This window comes from Lutra lutra, chromosome 2 (genome assembly GCF_902655055.1).
Source record: "Lutra lutra chromosome 2, mLutLut1.2, whole genome shotgun sequence".
In the NCBI taxonomy this organism is placed as follows: domain Eukaryota; kingdom Metazoa; phylum Chordata; class Mammalia; order Carnivora; family Mustelidae; genus Lutra; species Lutra lutra.
In genome coordinates, this window is record NC_062279.1 from 182,326,923 (window position 1) to 182,353,434 (window position 26,512).

Below are 26,512 nucleotides of genomic sequence, written 5' to 3' on the forward strand. Positions count from 1 at the left end.
AAATGTCTACACAGTCTAGAGCAATCTATACTTTCAATGCCATCCTTATCAAAATTTCACCGGCAGTTTTCAAAGTGCTGGAACAAACAATCCTAAAATTTGTATGGAACCAGAAAAGACCCCAAATCACCAAGGAAATGTTGAAAAAGAAAAACGAAACTGGGGCATCCCACTGCCTGATTTCAAGCTTTAGTACAAAGCTGTGATCACCAAAACAGCATGGTACTGGCACAAAAACAGACACACAGACCAGTGGAACAGAGTAGAGAACCCAGATATGGACCCACAACTCTATGGTCAAATAATCTTTGACAAAGCAGGAAAAAATATCCAATGGAAAAAAGACAGTCTCTTCAATAAGTGGTGCTGGGAAAATTGGACAGCAATGTGTAGAAGAATGAAACTTGACCATTCTCTTACACCATACACAAAGATAAACTTGAAATGGATAAAAGACCTCAACTGGAAGCAGAAACCTATCAAAATCCTAGAGGAGAACATAGGCAGTAACCTCTTTGATATCAGCCACAGCAACTTCTTTCAAGACATGTCCCCAAAGGCAAAGGAAAAAAAAAAAAACAAAAAAGAACTTTTGGGACTTCATCAAGATCAACAGCTTCTCCACAGCAAAGGAAACAGTCAACAAAACAAAGAGGCAACCCACGGAATGGGAGAAGATATTCGCAAATGATACTACAAAGGGCTGATATCCAAGATCTATAAAGAACTCCTCAAACTCAACAAACACAAAACAGATAATCACATCAAAAAATGGGCAGAAGACATGAACAGACACTTCTCCAAAGAAGACACACAAATGGCTAACAGACACATGAAAAAATGTTCATCATCATTAGCCATCAGGGAGATTCAAATCAAAACCACAATGACATACCAACTTACACCAGTTAGAATGGCCAAAATTATCAAGACAGTAAACAACATGTGTTGGAGAGGATGTGGAGAAAGGGGAACCTTCTTACACTGTTGGTGGGAATGCAAGTTGGTGCAGCCACTTTGGAGAACCGTGTGGAGATTCCTTAAGAAATTAAAAATAGAGCTACCCTATGACCCTGCAATTGCACTACTGGGTATTTACCCCAAAGATACAGATGTAGTGAAAAGAAGGGTCATCTGTACCCCAATGTTAATAGCAGCAATGGCTACAGTCACCAAACTGTGGAAAGAACCAAGATGCTCTTCAACAAAAGAACGGATAAAGAAGATGTGGTCGATATATACAATGGAGTATTATGCCTCCATCAGAAAGGATGAATACCCAATTTTTGTATCAACATGGACGGGACTGGAAGAGATTATGCTGAGTGAAATAAGTCAAGCAGAGAGAGTCAATTATCATATGGTTTCACTTATTTGTGGAGCATAAGGAATAACACAGAGGACACTGGAAGAAGGAGAGGAGAAGTGAGTTAGGGGAAATCGGAGGGGGAAGTGAACCATGAGAGACTGTGGACTCTCAGAAACAAACAGGGTTTTAGAGGGGAGAGGGTGAGGGTTGGGTGAGCCTGGTAGTGGGTATTATGGAGGGCATGTATTGCATGGAACACTGGGTGTGGTGCATAAACAATGAATCTTGGAACACTAAAAAATAAATAAATAAAATTACAAAAAAAAAAAAAAAGCCAGCAGTTACACAAACATAGTTCAATTATGGTTTTTAACATAATATCCAGTTTAAAAACAGGATGTTGAAAAACTGCTATAAATTATAAAGAATCTGAGGGCAGAAAATTTCATTTCTGAACTCACAGAATAATATTCATGTAAGACAATGCTAATGTAAACAATCATAAGGTTTCTGGAGATACTTTTTCACCATATTTAAAAAGTTTTTTCTTGAGTAGCCATTCCCTCTTAGGACTTTTCTACACTTGTGGCAATCCTCTCCCCAAATCCCCGTTGTGGCTCAAAAACACTTCTAAAAATTATTACCAGATATGTTTATCACAGTTGAAAGCAAAACTTACTAAGGTATGTGTGTTGAAATAAGTCTAAAAGGGATTTACCTGGTTTAATTTTTAAAATTAGTAAAAATTAGAATAAGTTAGGCAGAAATAAATATATATGGATCCTTCATAAGTTTCATGTAACAGACTTCCAAATTCATGGAATTCCAGACTTAATAAATTCCAAGATTACAAATCCCTTGGAACAGAGATGATGCCAGTGAGCTCGGGTTGCCACGTTTTCTTCTTCCTGGGTGCCCAGCTCCACTGTATTTTCTCATCATCATGCATATAGGTGAAGGCACAGGAATGAACTCTAGCCAAGGGAGTGTAGGCGGAAGTGATGTGAGACCACATCCTGTCCTCTAAAACCTTGCATACCATCTTCCATGCTTCATCTCCCACTTTGTGATCCAGCTGGATGAGAAAATCCAGTAGAGGATTCAGGAGACCAACAGACAATGGAATGCTGATAGGTATAAAATTTCTTTTTTGGGGAAACACCTGGGTGGCTCAGTCAGTTAAGCATCCAAGTCTTGATTTTGGCTCAGGTCATGATCTCAGGGTCCTGGGCTCAAGCCCTGCATCTGGCTCCATGCACAGTGGGGAGCCTGCCTGCAGATTCTCTCTCCCTCTCCCTCTGCCCCTCACCCTGAGCACCCTTATGCTCTCGCTCTCTCTCTCTCTCTCCCTGTATTTCTCAAATAATAAATAAACACATCTTTTTTAAGAAAAAGGATTTCTTTTTGAGTTGATGACTATGTTCTAAAACTGATTGTAGTGATAGTTGCCAACTCTGTGAACCTACTGAAAATCACTGAATTATAGAATTTAAGTGAGTGAATCATATCTCAATAAAGCTGTTCTTAAATACAAACAAAAAAGACAACAGAGCCAATTTAGAAGGTTCTTAGATCCCTGAATCAAAAGTGGAGGGTAGTTACATGTAATGCCAGTAAGAAATAAACTTTCTATCGTGTTAAGGCATTGGGTTTTGGGGATGTGTGTTACAGCGTGCCTTCTAGAAGAAGATCCCACATCTCAGCTACCTCATACTTCAGATCCCTTTCCATAAAGGAAACATGTTGGATTAAACCAGTGTTTCCCAAAGTATGCTATTACAGTATCTGTTGTGGCTTTAGGTGGAACTTGGACAAACATAGGTTTTTATTGTATTTAGTTTCATGGTTACCTTTTATTAATGGTTTTCCACTTACTGAGGAATATAGTTTCCTTTCAAAATTAAAAGTATTTATGGAAAAAAAGACATGAAGTTATCCACAGGAAACATTAAGCATGTAACAATACTATACAGATGGCATGTACATATGCTAAAATCATGTCAGTGGGATGCCCAGTGCCTGGAGTATGGACAACACTGAGTTAAATTATCTCTTTGTGGGCGCCTGGGTGGCTCAGTGGTTTAAGCCACTGCCTTCGGCTCAGGTCATGATCTCAGGGTCCTGGGATCGAGTCCCACATCGGGCTCTCTGCTCAGCAGGGAGCCTGCTTCCCTCCGTCTCTCTGTCTACTTGTGATCTCTCTCTGTCAAATAAATAAATAAAATCTTTAAAAAAATAAATAAATAAATAATAAATAAATAAATAAATAAATAAATAAATTATCTCTTTGTTTCCAATGGTAACATGCCTTAATTTTTGTTATTTTGTACTTACTACTGTATTCCTCCAACACCTGGCCTGCCTGGTATACCTCCCACTCCCCGAGTTAAGAGTACACTGGGGTTATTGACTTAGTTCGGACAAGATTCAATCCACAGGGATATATTCAGCTAAAACCCCATAAATGTGACACATAAGAATTCTCGGCTACCCAGGGCACCTGAGTCACTCAGTCAGTTAAGCATCTGACTATTGGTTTTGGCTCAGGTCATGATCTCAGGGTGGTGAAATTGAGTCCCAGGTCAGGCTCCTTGCTCAGCAGGGAGTCTGCTCAGGACTCTTTCCTTCTGCCCCTCCACTCCCTCGTACTCTCACATGCTCTTTCTCTAAAATAAATAAATAATTCTCACCTACCTGTTTCCTCAAAGACATGCATTCCTGCAGAATTCCCAAATACCTATTTGAAACCACAAAGTTTCAATATTCCTTGCTGGTAAGATACAGAAAATGCAGAAACAGAGAATGGGTTTCTATAGCAATGTTTGAATTCTGGGGCAGACCTCTCACTTGGACACATTCACTCCTGAGACAGGTGTATAGGGCATATGTTTTACTGGGAAGTAAGAACTTATATGAAACTCGGTGTTGGGATTTGGGCTCTGAATCTGATGGCTTAGGTACAAAATGATGAGACTTCCTGGGTGAAGAATTGAACAATAAACACAATAATAGGTTATTTGAATAATAAACATATTTGAATAATAGACACAATAATAGGTTAACACTTAAACAGCACCACGTGCCAGTTACTGTCCCATGAATTTACGTAAATGAACTCATTTACGCCTTCCAATAACCATTATACCACTCTATCTCTCAAAAAATGTCAAGGGCAAAACACTGGAACATCTGGAACTGGGTCACAAAGGCAGAAGGGGCTCTCACGTGGCAGATCTGTCAGAGAGGACAGCCCATGGCCAGTACCTAGCATATGACATGTCATATGTTTATTTTTTTTAAGAAGGATTTTATTTATTTAATTGACACAGATAGAGAGAAAGACAGAGACAGAGACAGAGAGAGCATAGCAGGGGGAGTAGCAGCCAGAGGGAGAGGAAGAAGCGGGCTCAGTGAGCAGGGAGCCCGATGTGGGACTTGATTCCAGGACTCAAGCTCTCTCTCTCTTGCTCTATCTCAAATAAATAAATAAAATCTTAAAAAAAATATATAGTGTCCCCAGTAGGGTGACATCATCAAAAGCACTAAAAAAAAAAAAAAAAAAAAAAGCCATTATATTTACCCAAGATAAATGAAGGCATCCGATATATAAAGATGTGCACAAGGATATTCATAGCAGCTTATGTTTAATAGCTGAAAACTGGAAATAATCCAAATGTCCATGAACAGGTGAATGGATACACAAATAGCGGTATATCCACACAGTGGAATGCTGTTCAGTAATAATATAAAATATAGTATCGACACAACAAAATAGATGTATTTTAAAATAATCAGCTGAGTGAAAGAAGCCCATTTAAAAAGAGTACATGCCATATGACTCTGTGTATTCTAGAATACTAGTACATGCAAACCAATCTACAGCATCAAAAACCAGATCAGTGGGACGCCTGGGTGGCTCAGTTGGTTGGGCAGCTGCCTTCGGCTCAGGTCATGATCCCGGCGTCCTGGGATCGAGTCCCGCATCGGGCTCCTTGCTTGGCGGGGAGCCTGCTTCTCCCTCTGCCTCTGCCTGCCATTCTGTCTGCCTGTGCTCGCTCGCTCTCCTCTCTCTCTGACAAATAAATAAAATCTTTAAAAAAAAAAAAAAACCAGATCAGTAATACCCTCGGATAGTGGGAATTAAGGGAGAGGTATCAAAAGCAAAGGAGCACAAGGACGCTTTGGGGGATGATGGGTGTGTTCATTATTTTACTATACTGATGGTTTCACAGATGTGTACATATATCAAAACTTATCAAATAATACAATTTAAATATATACAGTTTATTGTATATTGCTATCTCAATAATACTAAAGAAAATAGGGCCCCTGCCCTCCGGAAGCTTGAAATCCAGGAAAACTTGTTAACTACGACCTTCTCTGCTAATAATTTAGTGCTCTAAATCATAGATTAAAAAAAAATAAACTAGGGGCACTTGGAGGTCAGTGGGTTAAGGCTCTGACTTCAGCTCAGGTCATGATCTCAGAGTCCTGGGATCGAGCCCCATATGAGGCTCCCTGCTCAGTGGGGAGCCTGCTTCTCTCCCTCCCCTTCTCCCTGCTCATGCTCTCTCTCTCTCTCTTTCTCTCTCTCTCAAATGAATAAGTAAAATCTTTTAAAAAATAAGTAAGTAGGAAAAAGAAAAACCAACAAATACAACAAAAGAGAAAAATGGGCATGAAGATTAAGCAAAACAACTTCACTTTATAATGGGCCAGAAGTAGGCAATCAATCAGCTCTCATTTAAATGAAGGCTCTATCTTAGCATTTATTCCCATTTAGAAACAACTCATCCATCCGTCCAATTCTTCCAACATTAAATGAACTTCCGGTAGAAAAATGAAATTAATTTTACACCTTCTCCCAAAGTTGGTGCCCGGTCCTACCCTCTTCTTTCTTCCTTTCTCATTCCTCCCTTCTTTGAGGCAGGAGAGATGAAGGCCACCAAGTGGGAGCCTGGAGAGGACAGACATAGTGCCTCCCAGCACCTCCAGCAATGCTGGCATGGGACAGACAGCCTGGCATGGGGCAGGGGCTCGCTGACTCTGCAGAGTAAGTCAGGGAACGAACAAGGACCTGTGTGCACAGGGAGGGCTTCAGCTAAGCAGAGAGGAAGGCTTCCCTGGGTTTCATTTCACCTTATTCGCTCAGAACCACCATTTGACTCTACTGTTTCAGAGAAGCATTGGGCTCCTTTTATCTTTGCCACGGCTCTCTCAGAAACACGCCATTGCAGCGGCTGCAGGCATGCCCAGATCGCCGGGATCCAAGACGCCCTGCTTCCCCGGGCCCCCTGCTCTACACAAGCATTCTGCTGCACCGAGGAACACCCAGAGAGCAGAGTAAAGGTCACATTACACAACCCATCGAAGACACTCCTACCTCTTATCAAGGGACCCCTCCTCAACCAAAGATGGCAATCATTGGATATGTCACTGCAAAGCTGTCTGCTGTCTGGCTTTTTAAGCAGCAAAAGAGAAGGAAGCCCCATACCTAGGTTTCAGTTTTTGCCTCTCTATGGTTAACATCGACCAGCGGCTCCATGCTTTAGTACCAGGAATCTGAGTGCCACGTGTACATGTGTGCGTGTGCATGTCTGTGTGCGGCTCTCCAGAGGACACGGTACGTGCACAGGCTTTTTTTACTAACACTTTGTCGATCTTTATGAAAGGGGAAATACCTCGAATCACACAAACCCGATCTCTTATTAAGAGGAACTCAAGAGAGAGAAGTGTTGTGAGTTTCAGATGGGCGAGAGCTGCAGACAGCTAACAGGGCAGGGTAGAAAGTGCAATTTCCGGGATAGGTGGTGGGTGGCAGTGGTGACTGGTAAACACACAGGGCATACTGTGTGGCTTTGTGCCTGTGGTCAGGACCAGTAACTGCAGCAAGAGGGGCACAATTCCCTGCCCCCACCACCCCCAGCATCCCCATCACGGCCCAATGGACTGATGAGTGATGACCAGGAAAACGACAGCCCCGGGGGGTGGGAAAGCCCTGGGACAACTGCCCCACAGCCTCACACCAGGATCCCAGCCTGCGTCTGAGAGGTAGGAATGTGTGTCCGGGCAGGTGACAATTTGGGAGGTTCACAGAGGACCCTCAAGAACTTCATCTCCTCCCTGCTCATCCCTGACCAGTTCCTCCACTAAGAAAAACCCCTCTGTCCTAATCTGACGTGAGTGGAGAGCAGAGATGCATCATATCACCATGACCTGGAAATGTGAATTATTTACAACTGACAGGGTCCTGCAAAGGCAGAACATTAGCTCAGTCTTTAAATAAACTTCTACAGGACCCCTCTACATTTCTCTAGTTCTCTCTAGTGTTCAGAGGACCACACAGCAGTCTGTTTTCTAAATACCTCCAAATATTAAGGGACATATAATGGCAGCTTCTCTATAAGGGTCTCCCCCCGCCCACCAGCCCCCCAACAAAGACAATCAGCCAAATTGGGAACAATGCCTTCCTTTTGCTTCTACCCAAGCCTGGGGGTGGGGATGGGAGTGAGGAGAGGGTGAGGAGAGGAAGGAAGATGGCGGGGGCGGGGGGGATCACCACAAGAACAATGGCAAGAAAGAGAAAGGGTGAGACTTAGCGCAAGGTCTCTAGTAAGAGAAGAGGACTTGTCTATCAACTCTCCCCTCAGAAAGATACTCAAAGAAAAATAGAGGGGCCTCATTACGTGTCCCATGGGTTTCTGTGGGCCTGTTGGGTACTCATCATTCCTTTACTATGGTTTCTATAGGAATATTCTCTTTGTGTTGCAAATAATTTACAGAAAACGTTTATACAACCTCTCAACTGGGAACCTTCTATAAACAAAATTACTTCTAAAACAACGTCTTCTGAAAAACAGTATAGAGGTTCCTCAAGATGTTAAGACTAGAGCTACCCTATGACCCAGCAATTGCACTCTAAGTATTTACCCCAAAGGTACAGATGTAGAGAAAAGAAGGGCCATCTGTACCCCAATGTTTATAGCAGCAATGGCCACAATAGCCAAACCGTGGAAGGAGCTGAGTTGTCCTTCAACATATGAATGCATGAAGAAGATATGGTCCATATATACAATGGAATATGACTCAGCCATCAGAAATGATGAAGACCCACTGTTTGCATTGACATGGATGGAACTGGAGGGGATTATGTTAAGTGAAGTAAGTCAAGTAGAGAAAGACAACGTATAGTTTCACTCACATGTGGAACATAAGCAATGGCACGGAGGACCACAGGGGAAGGGAGGGAAATCTGAAGGTGGAGAAATCAGAGAGGGAGACGAACCATGAGAGACAATGGACCCCGGGAAACAATCTGGGGGTTTCAGATGGGACAGGGGGGAGTGGGGAAGGGGTAAGCAGGTGATGGCTATTGAGGAGGTCACGTGCCATGATGAGCACTGGGTGTTATACATAAATAATGAATTGTTGAACACTACCTCAAAAACGAATGATGTACTATACCGTGGCTAACAGAACATAATATTAATAAATACATTTTTTAAAAAATTTCTTCTACCGACTGGGTGTTTGATGACATCAAGGAAGCTGTGTTGCTATGTTTTGGGATGAGAGCATTAAGGTTCTACGTAAGACGGGTACTCCCTATCTTCTGGAGATGGGCACCGAAGCATCCGTAGAAGAAACAATACAACTTCTGTGAGGTAATGGGAGCGGGCAGGATCTACTACATGATGATGGAGGTGAGGCGAAGCGGCCGAGTGCTGGGGACATGGGGGTCATGTGCTACTCTATCTACTCTTAACTACACTTGAAACTTTCTGTAATAAAAGGCAAAAAAAATACTTCTTTCCATCACATTTTTTTTAACAACCTTTTTTTTTTAAAGTGGGCTCCATGCGGGGCTTGAACTCACAACGCTGAGATCAAGACCTGAGCTGAAATCAAGAGTCAGATGCTTAACGGACTAAGTCACCCAGGTGCCCCTACAGTTTTAAAAATCCTGATCAAGGCTGTAGGATCTACTTACAAAAAGTGTTTTGTGAGAACGTTAAGAAGTATCCATTTTAAATCGGTAAAAAGTAGAGATGATCGCATTATTTAATTACTACCAATGAAGCTTTGGCTACACTTGTGGTAGTGTATACACTGGATTCAGAAGGGAAAACAATCCCAGATGTCCACATAAAGGCTCTGAGACGTCCCATTTCCATAGCTTCTTGCATCCATCAATTTCACATTACTTTGTAATTAATCACAGAACTGCGGACCCTGCTAAAGTGATCAGTTCTGTAGCATCGGCATTTTGCAGCTGAGTAAACGCGGCACTGAGGTCAAACAACCGTCTGAGAACAAATGAAGACACACAATTCCAGGCTGCCCTGTCACGCTCTTCATTGGCTCTCACCACTGGGGCCCGTTGTTAAACCCTTTATCCCCTCCTAGTTTGCGATCGCTAATGCAATTAACTCTCAGGTACTCTAGCAAAAGTTGTTATATATATAGATATATATAGATATATATGTATATGTATGTATGTATGTATGTATGTATATATGTATATATATATATGTGTGTGTATGTATGTATGTTGCATAATACATTCTAAGAGATGCTTCCCAACGCCAATAATAAGATCCCCATGGCCCAAATAGCAAGTCCACTCTCTGCGAGCCCACCAGCACCTGCAATGGGGACAATATCTGTTGGGTTTTCTCTTCCTCGTTCCCTCACCTCCCTTCTGGAAGTGTGGAAGTACATCATACCACCTAGACAGCAACCAGCCTTGGAAGGCTTTTGAGGAATGCATAGGAGCTACTGTCGTAACTCTAATGAGCACATCTGAAAACTTCATACTACCAGGCACAGGCTTTTAAGTGGATTCAGCAAGAGAGATGGCTTTTCTCAGCAATTCACTGAGATAATATATCAATATCAAATTGTTAAGTCCAAAAGGATCACATAGTGGTAATTTCTGATCATTTGGGTTAATACATTTTGTATTATTTAGTACGTTTTGGTCCTACTCACATGCCTCACACTCTGGAATACAAACCATTTGTACTGTTCCTAACGTCTGTGTAATCATAACCACAGTTAGGATTTGTGGGACTCTTGGGAGGCACCCGATGCCCATAACAGACGGAACAACGTATGAGAATGGGAACAGGGCCCGCCTGCTGTGATCACCATCAGCACCCAGCCCGGTCAGAACCCAGTCAATAATCAGTATTGACGACTCAGAAAAATGTTGGAATTTGAATTAGATTTAAGTTAGCCAAATTTACAAATCATACAGTTCATCTAGAACAATAACAGCTTTTTTAATTCAATACACTATTTTGATCACCAACTTGATAGCTCCTTCCCTATTGCATGTTTCAAGGCTGCAGGACTGTGAACTTCGCAATTTGTAAATTTTTTATTCCTGGTTACGAAAGGAAGCAGGTCACATGGAACTGTTTATGTCCTCAAATCAAAGAATCTTATACGGCGCATAGACAAGACAATAAACAAAGTCAGGAATGAACTGAAATAGCCTCACACCTTCCATTGTCTCCCTTACACCACCTTCCCCTTTCACTCTTCTAGACAACATTAATGTAGCACCTGTTCTCGGCCTCAGGAATTTCTGAGTCTCTGGGAAGAAATGATCACTCATGAGGCAATGTGGAAAGTTCTTCATTGAACAAAATGCAAAGGAACATAAATGAACAAGAGGTTAATTCTCCCAGAAGGTTGTCCCAAAGAGGTGCGTGCCTCTTTGATCAGAGCCTTGAGTTATAAATAAGAGCTTTCCCAGCAAAGAAAGGAGAGAAGATTTTACAAAGAGTGTCACAAGCCAAGGCCGGTAGTTGCAAAAAAGCACGGGAGGTTTGAGGACTGCAAGCCTGTCGGCGTGTGGTGTGCTCTGATGCGCTCGGGGCAGGTAGAAGAGGTGGGAGAGGAAATCGAGAAGCTGAGTCGGATCATATTATGAATGGTTTTCTATGTGGGGCTAAGGAGTTACATTATTAGTCTCCCAGGCAAGGAGAAACTGTGGCCTCAGGGGATTATATTTAACACGTAAGTGTCCCTGCTGCTAAAGACAGAAAGCTGAGTCTGACTCTGTTACTTGGTGTGCTGTTAATCTCTGGAGAAAGAAAAAATGGCTAGGTTTGTGACAAATTTTTTTTAAAAAAAGGATGAACCACTTTATTTATTTATTTATTTATTTATTTTTACATATCTCGTATCTCCCTAAGCTAGGAACCAGCAGGATTCTGTAACAAAGCTCTTCCTGCTTCAGAGCAAAGACTCTGCAGCCAGCCTGCCTAAGTCTGGCTTTGCCACTTCTACACTGTCTCCTTGACCAAGTTACTGAACTTCTCTGTGCTTCCATTTCCCTAGCAATAGAATGGGAATGAATGACGGCAAATAACTTCATACTTTGGTTGTAAGATTGTAGAAAGGCACATCATGTTAAGCTCTTGGAACAAAACTGGCAGATGGTAAATGCTCCATGAATTTAGCTATTAGTAACTTTTTTTCCAAAACCATATTACCCTTAGGGAAAATAAAAGCAAAAGCCACTAGAGTCCTGTTCCAAGAAAGTCCCACAGACCTACCTTCTAGACTCCAAGAAAGATCTGAGAAGGATGTCAAATTTGACTTATAAACTAAAATGACATTAATGGGAGTCTTTCTTGGGCCTTGACAAATACCAGTACCCTAAAATTACAGGACACAATAGAACGGATCAGTATCTATCAATATCGACTCTTTCCAACCAGAAAAAAAGAGATTAACCTTTACTTCATTGGTTTTACCATTCTGTTTTTAAGAAGGACGGTTGCTGCTTCATGTGACTGTATTATTTTTACTCTTTGAAACTGTTATTTTAGTCTTATAGTATGAAACCAACACTGAATCAGCAAGTGACTATATTAGTACTTCCTTTTCACGTTAGAAACTAGTTAATCTCTGGTAACTCACAGCCTTAACACACAACAGCAGAGAGCACATCTGGTCAAAACTTGGTCAAAGTTTCTCCTCCAAAGAGAGGATAATAATAATATTACAATAACACACTTTTACCGGTTTGTTAAGCTTGCTTAAAGACTGACTCGTGGTCTGGTAAACATACAGATTAATACAGGTCTGATCCCTATGTAAATCTACATTTAGTGAGCCAGAAAGTCTCTCGAAATTACCCAGAAGCCATACCATAGAAGGGTTCAGAGAATCAGACAGTGGGGCTGGGTTCCTGGCTCTGCCACATACTAGCGGCTGTATAACCTTGAACAAGGTGTTCAGCCTCTCAGTCCTTCAGTTTTCTCAGCTATAAAATGGGAATGATAACTGTGTCTTTCTTACAAAATTAAAAGGATTGCAGTTAATGACTATGAAGCCCATTAAGGCCTTGCCTGATACTTGGTAAGCATTATGGAAGATTTTGTAAATTAAGAAAGAAAAAAGGTTTACAAGAGCTTCCAAAGCCCTTCACCTCCTAAGACCAAAAAGCAGTCTTCATTGTCACTGTCAAAGGGACATGCATTCAGGATGACCAGGAAGTAATAGAATGTTCTCTACTGTCTCTGCTTTTAAAGTAGAAATATTGTCCTTCTTAAGGTACTTTTTTAACCCATCAGCCAGAAAAATTTGTAATAGTCCCATCTGTCAGATACTCAGACACAAACGGCCTGGCAGGATAGGTAATTTCTCTATTTCCAGAGAAGGAAATGAGAGTTTTATCAACTGCCCAATATCACAGCTGGTAAATGACAGATTGGGATTCAGAGCAGATCTGTCTGGCTGCAAAGCCCCCCGAACAGCCCCTCAGGAAGTTGCCTCCCTATAGGATAAACAGCACTAAATGGACTAGAGCTGATGATTTCAGATGTATTTCTCTAATCCCCATGTCTTACGTGTGCCTGATTCTGAGTATCTGCCTAGCAGATACTTTCCTTATGTCTTTCTTTACATATCTTGATAGCATGAGTCAAAATAAATCCATCATATACATCCTTGAACCTGAATCCCATTCAGTCACTCAACAATCATTTATTACTTGCCACAGGTTGCTAAGCAATGCCTTCACCGAACTTATGAAGTTTACAGATTAGAGATAGAAAGACTGAAAAAAATCATTGCACCAATAACTTATTAGAGACAGCTGGTACAAAGTAAAAGTGAAAGATGATATTGTACAGGGAAGACCAGACAGACTGTACTAAGGAAGTGACATTTAAGTTGCAAACCTGAAAGAACATGTCCAGCCAGTCAAGGGAGGGGAGCATGGACTCCAGATAGAGGACACAGCAGAAGAACACGCTGTAAAGACAGAAGAGAGTGGGATGCCTTCAAGGAACAGAGACACTACGGAGTTGGAAGGATGGACTAAGTATAAGGAATGGAAGGAACTACAGAATCACAGAGACAAGCGGACAGGCTGCTGGACCCCAGGCCATATTGAGGACTTTTAAGATTTGAATTGGGGAAATGAGAAGCTCCTGAAGGGCTTTAAACAGGGGAGGGACATGATCTTATTTGTGTCTTTAAAGATCACGATGGCCTTTACGTACAACAGCCTGGAGAGGACACACATGAAAAGAGGAGCCTGTTGGGATGTGGCAGAGATCCCCAGTTGTCTGCCCTCGGCATCCACTTCTCATCAGTAACAGAACCCTGACTTTTAGTTGGATACATTGACGCCGAGACTAACAGACTTTCTCAGTTCCCTTTGCTGCCAGGCACGGCCATGCCGCTAGAATGTGGTCAATGAGACGTACGCAGAAGCCCCGTGCGGGGCATTGGGGAAAGCTGGTAAAAGGACCCAAGTCAGATGGGAGAAGTCCTTTCTTGCTTTTCTGTCCTTCTTGCTTCTTCCAGCCTGCAATGCAGTCAAGATGGCTGAACTCTAGCAGTCATCTTGAGCCAAAATAAAATATATGAGCTAAGATGATAGAAGGGAAAGACAGGATCCAAGATCCCTGGGTTGGAACCACCATGCCCATTCAGGATAGCCTGCTTCCCATCTTCTCCCCCCACCCCAGGCCGCAACACTAAAAGAGAAAAAAAATTCTATTTTCTATAAGCTACTATTGTTGAGGAGTCCTGTATGATAGGTAGCCTCAGTCAAACCTAACTGATACAGAGGCTACTGTATTCACCCAAGAGGAGGCAATGGCAGCTTGGATCATGGTGGTAAAGACGTGGGAAGAAGGGCAAAACAGATATATTTAGAAGGCAGAACTGGCAAAACCTGTCAGGAGCCCAGACATGAGAGAGGGTGAGGGAGAAAGGTAAGTTTAGACCAACTCCCAGGTCTCTAGTACAAGCACCTGGGTACACTGTGGTACAATCACTGAGCTAGAAATGGCGGGAATATCTTGCATTTCTTTTCGGACATGTTGACTTTGAGATGTCTAAGAAAACTCTCAGACCACAAAACAGACATCAGGCTGGGAAATATAGACTGGAGAAGTCATCAGCACACAGCTGCTAACCAAGGCCCCTGGAACAGATGACGGCTCCTAGAGCAAATGCAGAAGGAGAGAAAAGTCTGCAGAACAGAGCCTCGAGGAGCATCAACTCCTGAAGGAGACAAGGACAAGCAGCCAGAAAGGAAGTTCACATTAGGAAATAAACGCCAGTACTCCACTGCATGAACAAGAAGGGCTCGGGGCGGGGTGCATGGGTGGCTCCATCGTTAAGCAGCTGACTTCAGCTCAGGTCATGATCCCAGGGTCCTGGGATAGAGCCCCGCATCAGGCTCTCTGCTCAGCGGGGAGTCCACTTCTCCCTCTCCCACTCCCTCTGCTTGTATTCCTTCTCTCGCTATCTCTCTTGCTCTGTCAAATAAAAAAATAAAATCTTAAAAAAGGGGGGTATTCAGGGCTATCACAGGGGCACGGGGATCACTTCCAATGGGTGATGTAAGAACAAGTCAGCAGTCTCTAAGAGACACACACAGGCAAGAAGAAGGAAAAGGGGAGAGGGGAAAGGAAGAGGGAAAGAAGAATGTTCTAGAGTCTGGCCTGGCAAGATGGCAAGAGGGGGCTCCATTCCAGGGGAAGAAGAGGAGAAGTAGTCTCCTCCCTCCCCAACCCCCCCCCCACCACCGCGCCCCAGTCAGTGGTTGGTCAGCTCACAAAGGCAGAGTCAGGTGCAGTCCTAGGAGGCCCGATTCCAGCAATCAGTGGCTGGTTTTTAGGTGAACAGGCTTTCATCCACCCTGGAACATCCTTCAAACAATTATCTTAAAATTTCCAATGTTAATCAAAGTTTTAAAGGAGTGTGGGGTAGACTGCAAGGAATTTAATTTACTCAAATCAGCATAAGCAGTTGGAAAGAAAGAACAGATTTTTACAGGCACTAAGAGTTTTTTTTTTTTTTTTAAAGATTTTATTTATTTATTTGAGAGAGAGGCAGTGAGAGAGAGCATGAGCGAGGAGAAGGTCAGAGGGAGAAGCAGACTCCCCATAGAGCTGGGAGCCCGATGCGGGGACTCGATCCCGGAACTCTGGGATCATGACCTGAGCCGAAGGCAGTCGTCCAACCAACTGAGCTACCCAGGCGTCCCAGGCACTGAGAGTTTAACAATAACAGCAGCATTACTAACTTTTCTTCAAGGCTCACTCTACGGCGGATTTTGCTTTAAATTTCTTTAGTGCGTGTTTTAGATGTGTACCTCAACTGAGTCTCCTAACAACCCTATGAGTAGTAGCCACTATTGTCCCCATTTCACAGATGAGGAAACTGTTGCAAAGTATTTAAGGTTCCTGTTAGTCTCGCATCATATAAACTGGTGAATGCCAGGGCCTGGGATTTGGACACTGGCTGTCTAACATCAGAACCAATGCTTCTTGTTTTATGCAGAAAATTTGCTTTTCTTAACTCTAAAAAAGAACATTTCCAGCCATTACATTAGTTAGTGGAAAAAAATAATTATGCAAAACCATAAGCAGGAAAATAAGTTCTACTTCACTTGAAAACTGAAGGAACTGGCCAAAGAGAAGGTAAGCTGTTTTTCTTTTCTTTAACTGATCTGTTTGGTAACCCAGAAAAAAAGGAACCCAGGCTTTAGTCAGCTCATGGTATCCTGGCCAGTTCTTACCCAGACCTGCTCCTCTATGGCCAGGCCCCCTTGAACGTGTTTGTGACAACGGGATACTGGGCAGACAATTCAGTCAGCCCCCCACCCGTGAGAACAGAGCAAAGTTTGACCCCCCAACATGGGACCCAGACACAGAGGAGGTCAGGTGTAGGAAACTGTTCTACTTTTAGTCAAAGTTCACTGATGTAAAAGCGAGTCTGAAGCAGTGTGTCTGGGGCACTGGAACAAAAGAAACCGTATTTCCACTGGAGACACAAATTGCAAACCTCAGTGTTTCAAATGAAGGCCTTTCAGGAGAGAACCTTACTGAGAATTCAGTCTGGTTATGAAGCGACAGTGAGATGTCTGGGCTAATCGGTCATGATTAAGCATGATTTGGGTCAACGAAGAGAACCTTTCAAGCACAGAGGCTTTCCAGACAGTGTGCACACATGCACCCACACACACAGAAGCTGCGTATCAAAACGAGGGTGTGCACAACTCAGGAAGCCATTATTTGAAACCCACCATACACCAAGTTGTATGCAGGTGCTGGGAGGGGAAGGCGGACATCATAAGATACAAGCAGGCATCATCTTTGGACTTTCTCAATTTTCTTTCCTATTTTTGCATTTAGTTAGTGTGCTGAAAAGAGCTAACAAAGCAGGCTTGAGACTGCTATTCTTAGAAAGGCCTCCTTGCGTTTCTACGGTTGGCCCTTGGTGATGTCTGGGAATTTGGACCTTGGGAAGGTTCCACCATTTCCAGCACCAGTAAGAATAGCTCATTGTGCCTAAACTGTTGGTACAAATAATATGGCTAATGCTAAGCACCTGCTTTTGCCTTCTCAAGTCTGGAATTTGGGTATGTGCTGGACAGAGGGTGTCTGTATTACTAGCCAGTCCCCAATAAAAACCTTGGGCAAAAAGAGTAAGTCTCCAGTAAGCTTCTGGATATTCCGTGTATGGTCATAGCTCACTGCTGGAGGGTTTTTTTGTTTTGTTTTTTTATGATTTTATTTATTTGACAGACAGAGATCACAAGTAGGCAGAGAGGCAGGCATGGGGGAGGTGGGGAGGAAGCAGGCTCCCTGCTGAGCAGAGAACCCGAAGCGGGTCTCAATCCCAGAACCCCAGGGTCATGGCCCAAGCTGAAGGGAGAGGCCTTAACCCACTGAGCCACCCAGGTGCCCCATCACTGCTGGAGGTTTGAAGCATGTCCTATATGACTCCACTGAGAAGGGGCTCTTACAAGCTTGTGTCTGATCTCCTCTGGACTTTACCTCATGTGCCTTTTCCCTTGGCTGATTTCATGTATCCTTGTGCTGTAACAAATGGTGGTAATGTGTACAACAATATGGTGAGTCCTGTGAGACCCCCAGCAATTAATGGAGCCTGGCAGTGGTCTTGGAAACACCCCCCTATCCCTCCAAAGCAGCTGATGAACTGGTAAGTTTCAGAGTAAGACAGACCTGATTTATATCCCAACTTTGATGCTTATTTGCTGGGAATCGCTGAGTTAGTCAACATGTTCTCTAAACTGAAGATTTCTCTGAAAATAAGATAGGAAAATCTGCCTCAAAAGACTGGTGAAGATTAAATATGTGGTAGACACTCAATGACATTATATCCTTTACCCTTTAGACTGATATGTGAATGGCAGCCCTACACTTGTGCAGTGCCCACTCTGTACAACACCACGGAGCCCTCATGAAGCTCACTTCACTCCCCCGATGCAACAGAGTCAGCTCATGCCAGTTCAGGGGAGCCTACCGTGCATCTCACTTCCCTGCTCCACTTTCAATGTTACGTTGGTGGCTGGAAATCTGCCACAGTGGGAGTATTTACACGCAGAAACTGGCAAACGCTGAAAATCAGGACTTCTCCCTTGACTACCAATTGCTAGATATTTACTACACCACTGAATACTTCATAAAAAAATCAAATAAATAAAACCTGCCAGATAGGTTTTTTTTGCCTAACCAAAGACAGCAAGCATATATGCATTTTAGAAAGAAATAGGCTGCATGAGAAGATGTTGAACACTATTAGCCATAAAGGAAATGCAAATCAAAACCACAATGAGCTACCACTTCACACTAAGTAGGATGGCTAGAATCACAAAACAGATTATAACAAGCGCCTTACCGAGGATGTAGAGAAATTGAAACCCTCACACACGTCTAGGGGAAATATGACATATTACAGCCCCCTTGGAAAATAGTCTAGCAGTTCCTCAAAATGTTAAACATAGTTACCTAATGACCTAGCTAGAGAAGTGAAAACGTAGGTCCACACAGAAACATATACATAAATGTTCAGAGCAGCTCGATTCACAATAGCCAAAAGGTTAAAACCAACCTGAATATCCATCAATGGATGAATGAGTAAACAAAATGTGGTATATCCACGTCATAGAATATTTAGCTGTAAAAAGGAATGAGGTACTGATACATGCTACAATGTAAGTGAATCTTGTAAACATTATGTTAGGTAAAAGGAGGCAGACACACAAAAAGTAGCATATTGTATGATTCTGTTTATATAAAATATCCAGAATAGCAAATCCATAAGGACAGGAGGCAGATTAGTGGCTGCCAGAGGTTGGGGGGAGGAGGGGGATTAGGGATTGACTGCTTAATGCATATGACCGACCTTCCTTCCTCCCTCTCTCCTTCTTTCCCTCCCTCCCTCCCTCCAATATTTCTTTTCCTTTCCCTTTCTTTCTCTTTTCCTTCCTTCCTTCCTTTCTCTTTTTCTTACTCTTTCTTTCTCTTTCTTCCTCTCCTTCCTTCCTTCATACAATCTTTCTTTCCCTTTTTGCTTTCTTTCTTTCCTTCCTCCCCTCCCCTCCTCTTCCTTCTTTCCTTCCTTCCTCCCACCCTACCTCTCCCTTCCCTCCCTCCCTCTGATATTTCTTTTCCTTCCTCTTTCTATCTTTCTTTCTCTTTCTTTCTTTCTTCCTCTCCTTCCTTCCTTCCTATGATCTTTCTTTCCCTTTTTTCTTTCTTTTTTTCCTTCCTTTCTCCCCTCCCCTCCTCTTCCTTCCTTCCTTTCTTCCTTTCCTTTTTTAAATCCATTGTTTTCCTCTCCTGGCCTTCCTTGTATGATCAGTCTTTCGGATTCTATAATGCTTAGTCTATTTGTTTAAACTTCACTTTAGTGACCTTCTTGATAGCTTCCAGATTTTTTTTCTTTCTTCTTCTATTTTGAGGAATGACCAAAGCTCCATGCAGTTTTTCAAGCGTTAATTATGTAATTTTGTGCCATCTGGATGTATATGATCTAATATTTTCTGACTTTTCAAAATGATTGATAATGACAATCAAATAAGCATTAATAATGATAACTATTTTTTTAAAGATGCAAAATGTTTTCTAGTAAGATTTCACAATTGTGTGAAATAGGTAAGGAAGATGGTACTCCCCCTGCCTCTGCCCTTCAGGCACAAGATTATTGAGCTTCAGAATAATTAACGTGACTCCCTGGTCCCTGAAGACCAAACCAGCACCAGACCCCAAGTTTACTGACTCCTGATTCTTGCATTTGTCATAGAGACTCTCAAATGCTAGAGGTAAAAGTACAGAATGTTGTATGTAGAGCTTAGTAATTTAAATTTAGGGACTAAAAGAATTAGCAAAGAATCTAACTAAACCTCTTTCTAAATAAAAATGAACAAAACAAAAAATATTTCTAGGGATGTGCAGGTGTCCCTATAAAGGAAATGCAATTTTTATTGCAATTTAGGAACCAATGGATTATCTCACAGAATTTATGGGAAGCAGCTCATTTTTACTTTCAAAAGATGTTTTAATGAATTCTATGTAAAATACGAGAAACTATGAATCCTAAGTTTTGTTGTGATTTTTTTTGCTCCTGATCACTTTATTTTTAAACTACTTTAAATGTTTCATCCCCCTCCCCCATTTCTCCCACCCCCAACCCCCACCTTGGGCAACCACCAATCTGTTCTCTATATCCGTAAGCTTGGTTTTCTTGTCCCTGTGGGTGGTGGTTTTATAACTCATATAGTATTTGTCTTGCTCTGATTGATTTCACTTAGCATAATGCCCTTGAGGCCCATCCATGTTGCTGTAAATGACAAGATTTCATTCTTTTAATGGCTGAGTAATACTCCATTGTATATACAAACCACATCCTCTTGAACCATTCGTCCATTGATGAGTACTTAGGTTGTTTCCTTATCTAGGCTATTGTAAATAATGCTGCAGTGAACATGGGGGTGCATATACCTCTCTGAGTTAGTGGTTTTTTTCTTCAGATAATACCCCAAATAAATTCTGGACCATATGGTAGTTCTTTTTATAATTTTTTAAAGAACCTCCATATTGTTTTCCATAGTGTCTCCACCAATTCACATTCCACCAACAAAGCACAAGAGTTCCCCATTTCTCCACATCTTCACCAACCCGTTATTTCTTGTGTTGTTGATAATAGCCATTCTAACAAGTGTGAAGTGATATCTCATTGTGATTTTGATTTGCATTTCCCTGATTGTTAGTGATGTTGAGCATCGTACCTGTTGGCCACGTATATCTACTTTGGAAAAATATGCATTCAGATCTTCTGCTTATTTTTTAATCAGATTGGGGTTTTTTGTTTTTGTTTTTGTTGGTTTTTTTGCTATTGACTTGTATGAATTCTTTATGTATTTTGGATATTAACCCCTTATCATTTATATGATTTGCAAATATTTTCTCCCATTCAGTAAGTTGCCTTTTCATTTTGTTAATGGTTTCCTTTGATGTGTAGAAGTTTTTTAGCATGATGCAGTCTCCTTTGTTTATTTTTGGTTTTGTTGCCTTTACCTGTGGTGTCATGTCCAAAAAATCATCACCAAGACTATATCAAGGACTAGCACCTATGTTTCCTTCTAAGATTTTTATGATTTCAGGTCTTATGTTCGTCTTTCACCCGTGTTGAGTTAATTTTTGTGTATGATGTAAGGAAGCGGTCCAATATCATTCTGTTGCATGTGGCTGTCCGGTTTTCCAAGTACCATTTATTAAAGAGACTGTCCTTTCCTCAGTGTGTATTCTTGGCTCCTTTTCATAAATGAATTGGCCATACATGTGTATGGTTATTTTGGGGGCCCCTATTCTGGTCTATTAATCTTTATGTCTGTTTTTATGCCTGTGCCATACTGTTTTGACTACTGTTGCTTTGTAATATAGTTTGGAATCAGGGAGCATGGTTCTTCCAGGTTTGTTCTTCTTTCTCAATACCCTTTGGCTTTGGGTTTCCATACAAAGTTTAGTATTGTTCCAATTCTGTGAAGAATGCCACTGGAATTTTGATTGGAATTGCATTGAATATATGTCAATTTGGGCAGTACAGACATTTTAACAATATTAACTTCTCCAATTCATGAGCATGGAATATCTTTCTATTTATTTGTATCTTCAATTTCTTTCACTAATGTCTTGTAGTTTTCAGCTGACAGGTCTTTTTTTTCCTCCCTTGGTGAAACTGATTCCTAGGAATTTTATTCTTTTTGATGTAATTTATTTCATTTAAGACTTTATTTATATGACAGGGACGCCTGGGTGGCCAATCGTTAAGCATCTGCCTTTGGCTCAGGTCATGATCCCAGTGTCCTGGGATCGAGTCCCATATCAGGTACCCCTGGGGCTAATAATACATTATGTGTTTATTAAAAAAAAAAAAAGGGGGTGCCTGGGTGGCTTAGTCGAAGTGGCTGTCTTCAGCTCAGGTCATGATCCCAGGGTCCTGGGATTGAGTCTGGTATCAGGCTCCCTGTTCAAGCTTGGGAGCCTGCTTTGCTGCTCCCCCTGCTTATGCTCTCTCTATCTCTGTCATATAAAAAAACCTTTTTTTTTTTAAAGATTTTATTTATTTATTTGGCACAGAGAGAGAGACAGTGAGAGAGGAAACACAAGCAGGGGGAGTGGGAGAGGGAGAAGCAGGCTTCCCACCAAGCAGGGAGCCCGATAGTGCTCTTTCCATAGTCTGGCTATTGTAGACATTGCTGCTATAAACATTCGGGTGCACGCGCCCCTTCGAATCACTACATTTGAATCTTTAGGGTAAATACCCAGTAGTACAATTGCTGGGTCATAGGGTAGTTCTATTTTCAACTTTTTGAGGAACCTCCATGCTGTTTTCCAGAGTGGTTGCACCAGCTTGCATTCCCACCAACAGTGTAGGAGGGTTCCCCTTTCTCGCATCCTCGCCAGCATCTGTCATTTCCTGACTTGTTAATTTCAACCATTCTGACTGGTGTGAGGTGGATCTCATTGTGGTTTTGATTTGTATTTCCCTGAAGGCACCCTCTTTTTAATGGAATTTAAATGTGATTATTTTCTTCATGTCTCTGATAGTTTTTTATTAGTGTGTAGAAATGCAACAGATTTTTTTGTATTGATTTTGTGTCCTACAGTTTTATTTTATTCATTTATTAGTTGTAACAGTTTTTTTTAAGGACTCTAGAGTTTTTTGTATATAATGTCATGTCATCTGCAAATAGTGATAGTTTTACCCCTTCCTTCCCAATCTGCATGTCTTTTATTTCTTCTTCTTACCTAATTGTTCTGGCTAGGACTTCCAATACTATGTTGATTAATACTGGTAACAGTGGACATCGTTGCCTTGTTCCTAATCTTAAACAAAAAGATTTTAGCTTTTAACTACTGAGTATAATGTTAGCTGTAGGCTTGTCATATATGGCCTTTACTATGCTGAGATTTGAATAAATCTCAGCATAGTAAAGGCCATATATACTCCTCTTATATCTGCTTTGTTGAGAGGGCTTTTTGTTTTGTTTTGTTTTGTTTTTATTTATTCGAGAGAGAGAGAGCGCAAGCTTGAATGTGGGGAGGGGCAGTGCGAGAGGGACAAGCAGACTCCCCACTGAGCAGGAAGCCCAACACAGGGCTCAATCCCAGGACCCTGAGATCATGACTTGAGCTGAAGGCAGACACATAACCAACTGAGCCATCCAGGTGTCCCCTTGAGACTTTTTGTCATAAATGGAATTTGAATTTTGCCACATGCCTTTTGTGCCTCTATTGAGATAATCATAGGATTTTTATCCATCATTTTGTTAATGTGGCCTATCATCCTGACTGACTTGCAGATGTTGAGCCACTTTGAATCCCTAGCATACATTCCCCTTGATCCTATCATATAATACTTTTAACATATTGTTAAATTCAGCATACTGACATTTTGTTGAGGATTTTTACATCTATGCTCATGAGGGATATTGCCCTGTAATTTTCTTTTCTTGTGATATTCTTGTCTGGTTTTGGTATCAGGGTAATGTGGGCCTCATAAAATGAGTTTGGAAGAGTTTCCTCCTCTTCTATTTCTTGGAAGAGTTTGAGAAGGATTGGTACTAATTCTTCTCTGAGTATTTGGTAAAATTCATCAGTAAAGCCAACTAGTCCTGGGCTTTTGTTTGTTAAGTTTTTGATTACTGATTCAATCTCCTTGCTGGTAATTGGTCTGTTCAGATTTTCTATTTCATCATGATTCATTCTTGGTACAGTGTGTGTTTCTAGGAATTTATTAATTTCTTCTAAGTTGTTCAATTTGATGGTATATAATTGTTCATAGTAGTTTCTTATGATACTCTGTATTTCTGTGGTGTCAGTTATTAACAGTTCTTTTGTTTCTCATCTTATTTCTTTGAGCCTTCTTTTTTCTTAATGAGTTTAGCTAAAGTTTTGTTGATTTTGTTTTCAAAGAACCAGCTCTTAACTCCACTGATCTTTTCTATTGTTTTTTAGTCCTTTTTCTTTTATTTCTGCTGTAATCTTTGCTATTTTCTTCCTTCTTCTAACTTTGGACTTCATTTGTTCTTCATTTTTTAGTTCTTTAAGGCATATAGTAGGCTGTTTATTTTATACCTTTCTGGTTTCTTGAAGTATACAATTATCACTATGTATTCCTTCTCAGAACTTTTTGGGTTGCATTCCATAAATTTTGGTATGTTACATTTTTATTTTCATTTGCCTCAATGTATTTTTTTCTCTTTTGACTTTTTTCTTTGACCCATTGATAGTTCAGTAGCCTGTTGTTTAATCTCCTTATATTTGTGAAATTTCCAGTTTTCTTCACATAACTGATACTACTTTCCTACCACTGTGAGCAGAAAAGATGCTTGATATGATTTAAATTCTCCTACATTTATTTGGACTTGTTTCTACCATATGATCTATCCCAGAAAAAAACTTCTCCAAGAAAATTGCTTGTATACTCATCTGGAGCCCCAGTTTTTGTAACTGCTGCCCAAACGACACCTCCAGATAGCCTGGTTCTGATGGACAGTGAGCCTTATGCTCATGGTCCAATAGGACTGTGTATATTTGCATACTTTTGAAAGCTGTTGTCCCTTGAGCTCTCTTCACTTTTTTAAATACTTTTTTCCTTTTGGTTGCTCTGATAAGGTAACTTCTACTGCCTTGTCTTTGAGTTCACTGATGTTTTCTTCTGCTTCATCTAGTCTGCTGTTGAATCACTCTAGCGTATTTCTCAGTTCAGTTATTGTATTATTCAGCTCCATGACTTCCACTTGATTTTATTTTTTTATATTTCCTATCTTTTTATTGAAGTTCTCACTGGGTTCATCCATTCTTCTCCCAGTTTAATGAACATCTTTATAACCATTACTTTCAACTCTTTATCAGGTAAATTACTTATTTCTATTTTATTAAGGCTTTTTCCCTTAGGTTTTATTTTGTTTTTTAATTGGGAACATATTCCTTTCTTCCTTTTTTTTGACCCTCTGTTTTGTTTCTGTGCAGTAGGTGAAATGTCCACCTTTCCTAGGTCTAAAGGAGTGGTGTCATGTAGGACATGAACTTTGTCTTTTAACCTTGTTCTAGATCTTGTTTGTGGTTGTTCAAGCAAACTATTATATTTTTAATAGCTCCCAGTGGTTGACAGTGTGCCAAGACTTGTCAGTATCCCAAAGAGGAAGAGAATCTCAGCACCGAGATTTAGGCTGATTGGAAGTTAGACTCATAGACAACAGCTTTCAAAAGTATGCAAATATACACAGTCCTAGTCAAATAGACTAACACTCACATTGTAGGGATCCCAGAAGAGAGAGAGAGAAAGGGGCAGAATCTTATTTAAAGAAATAATGGCTGAAAACTTCCCTAATACGAGAAGTGTAACTGGCATTCAGAGCCAGGAAGACCAAAGTTCAATAAGATAAGCCCAAAGAGACCCAAACCAAAATAAATTATAATTAAAATATCACAAGTTAAAGATGTGATGTGCATTCTGTCTATCTAAAAGCAGCAAGGAAGAAAAAATTTTTTTCTGTTACATACAAGGGAAGTCCAATGAGACTATTAGATTTTTCAGCAGAAACTTTATAGTCCATAAGAGAATGGTACAAAAAAAATCAGAGAGTTGAAAGAAAAAACTTCCAACCAAGAATATTTCACCCAACAAAGTCATTCAGAATTAAAAGAGAGACAGAGTTTTCCACACAAGCGAAAGCCAAATGAATTCATCACCACTGAACTGGCCTTAGAAGAAATGTGGGGTTTTTTTTTTTTTTTTAAAGATTTAATTATTTATTTGAGAGAGAGAGAGAGAGTGCAAGGGGAAGGGCAGAGGAAGAGGGAGAGAGAGAATCTCAAACAGACTCCTCATAGAGTACACAGCCCAAAGTGGGGCTTTATCCCAGGACCCTGAGATCAAGACCTGAGCTGAAATCAAGAGTTAGCTGCTCAAATGACTAAGCCACCCAGGCATCCCATGGTCTTACAAGAAATGTTATAGGAACATCTTTGAGCTGAAAAGAAAGGGTAGTAATTAGGAACAAGAAAACATGAAAGAATAAATCTCAATGGAAAGGTAAATATATAGTAAAGGTAGTGGGTTAATCACTGACAAATATAGTATGAAGATTTAAAAACAACAGTAGTAAAAATAACTATGATTACAACTATTAGTAAGGGATACATAAGATTAAAGGAGTAAAATGAGACATCAAAAACATAAAGCATGGGTGGAGAGTAAAAATGTAGAGTTTTAGAATGTGATCAAATAAGTTGTTATCAACTTACAACATATAAGTTGTTATATATATAAGGTTCATGATAATCACATGCAAAAACCCATAGTAAATACATAAAAGATAGAGACAAAGGAACTTAAGTATAACAT

General features: G+C 40.9%; 1 protein-coding gene across 2 annotated transcripts in view; it reads right to left on the minus strand.

The window, feature by feature from the left end:
- Positions 1-26,512, minus strand: part of TEC (tec protein tyrosine kinase) — a 146,812-nt gene that overhangs the window by 48,395 nt on the left and 71,905 nt on the right. The window lies entirely within an intron of this gene.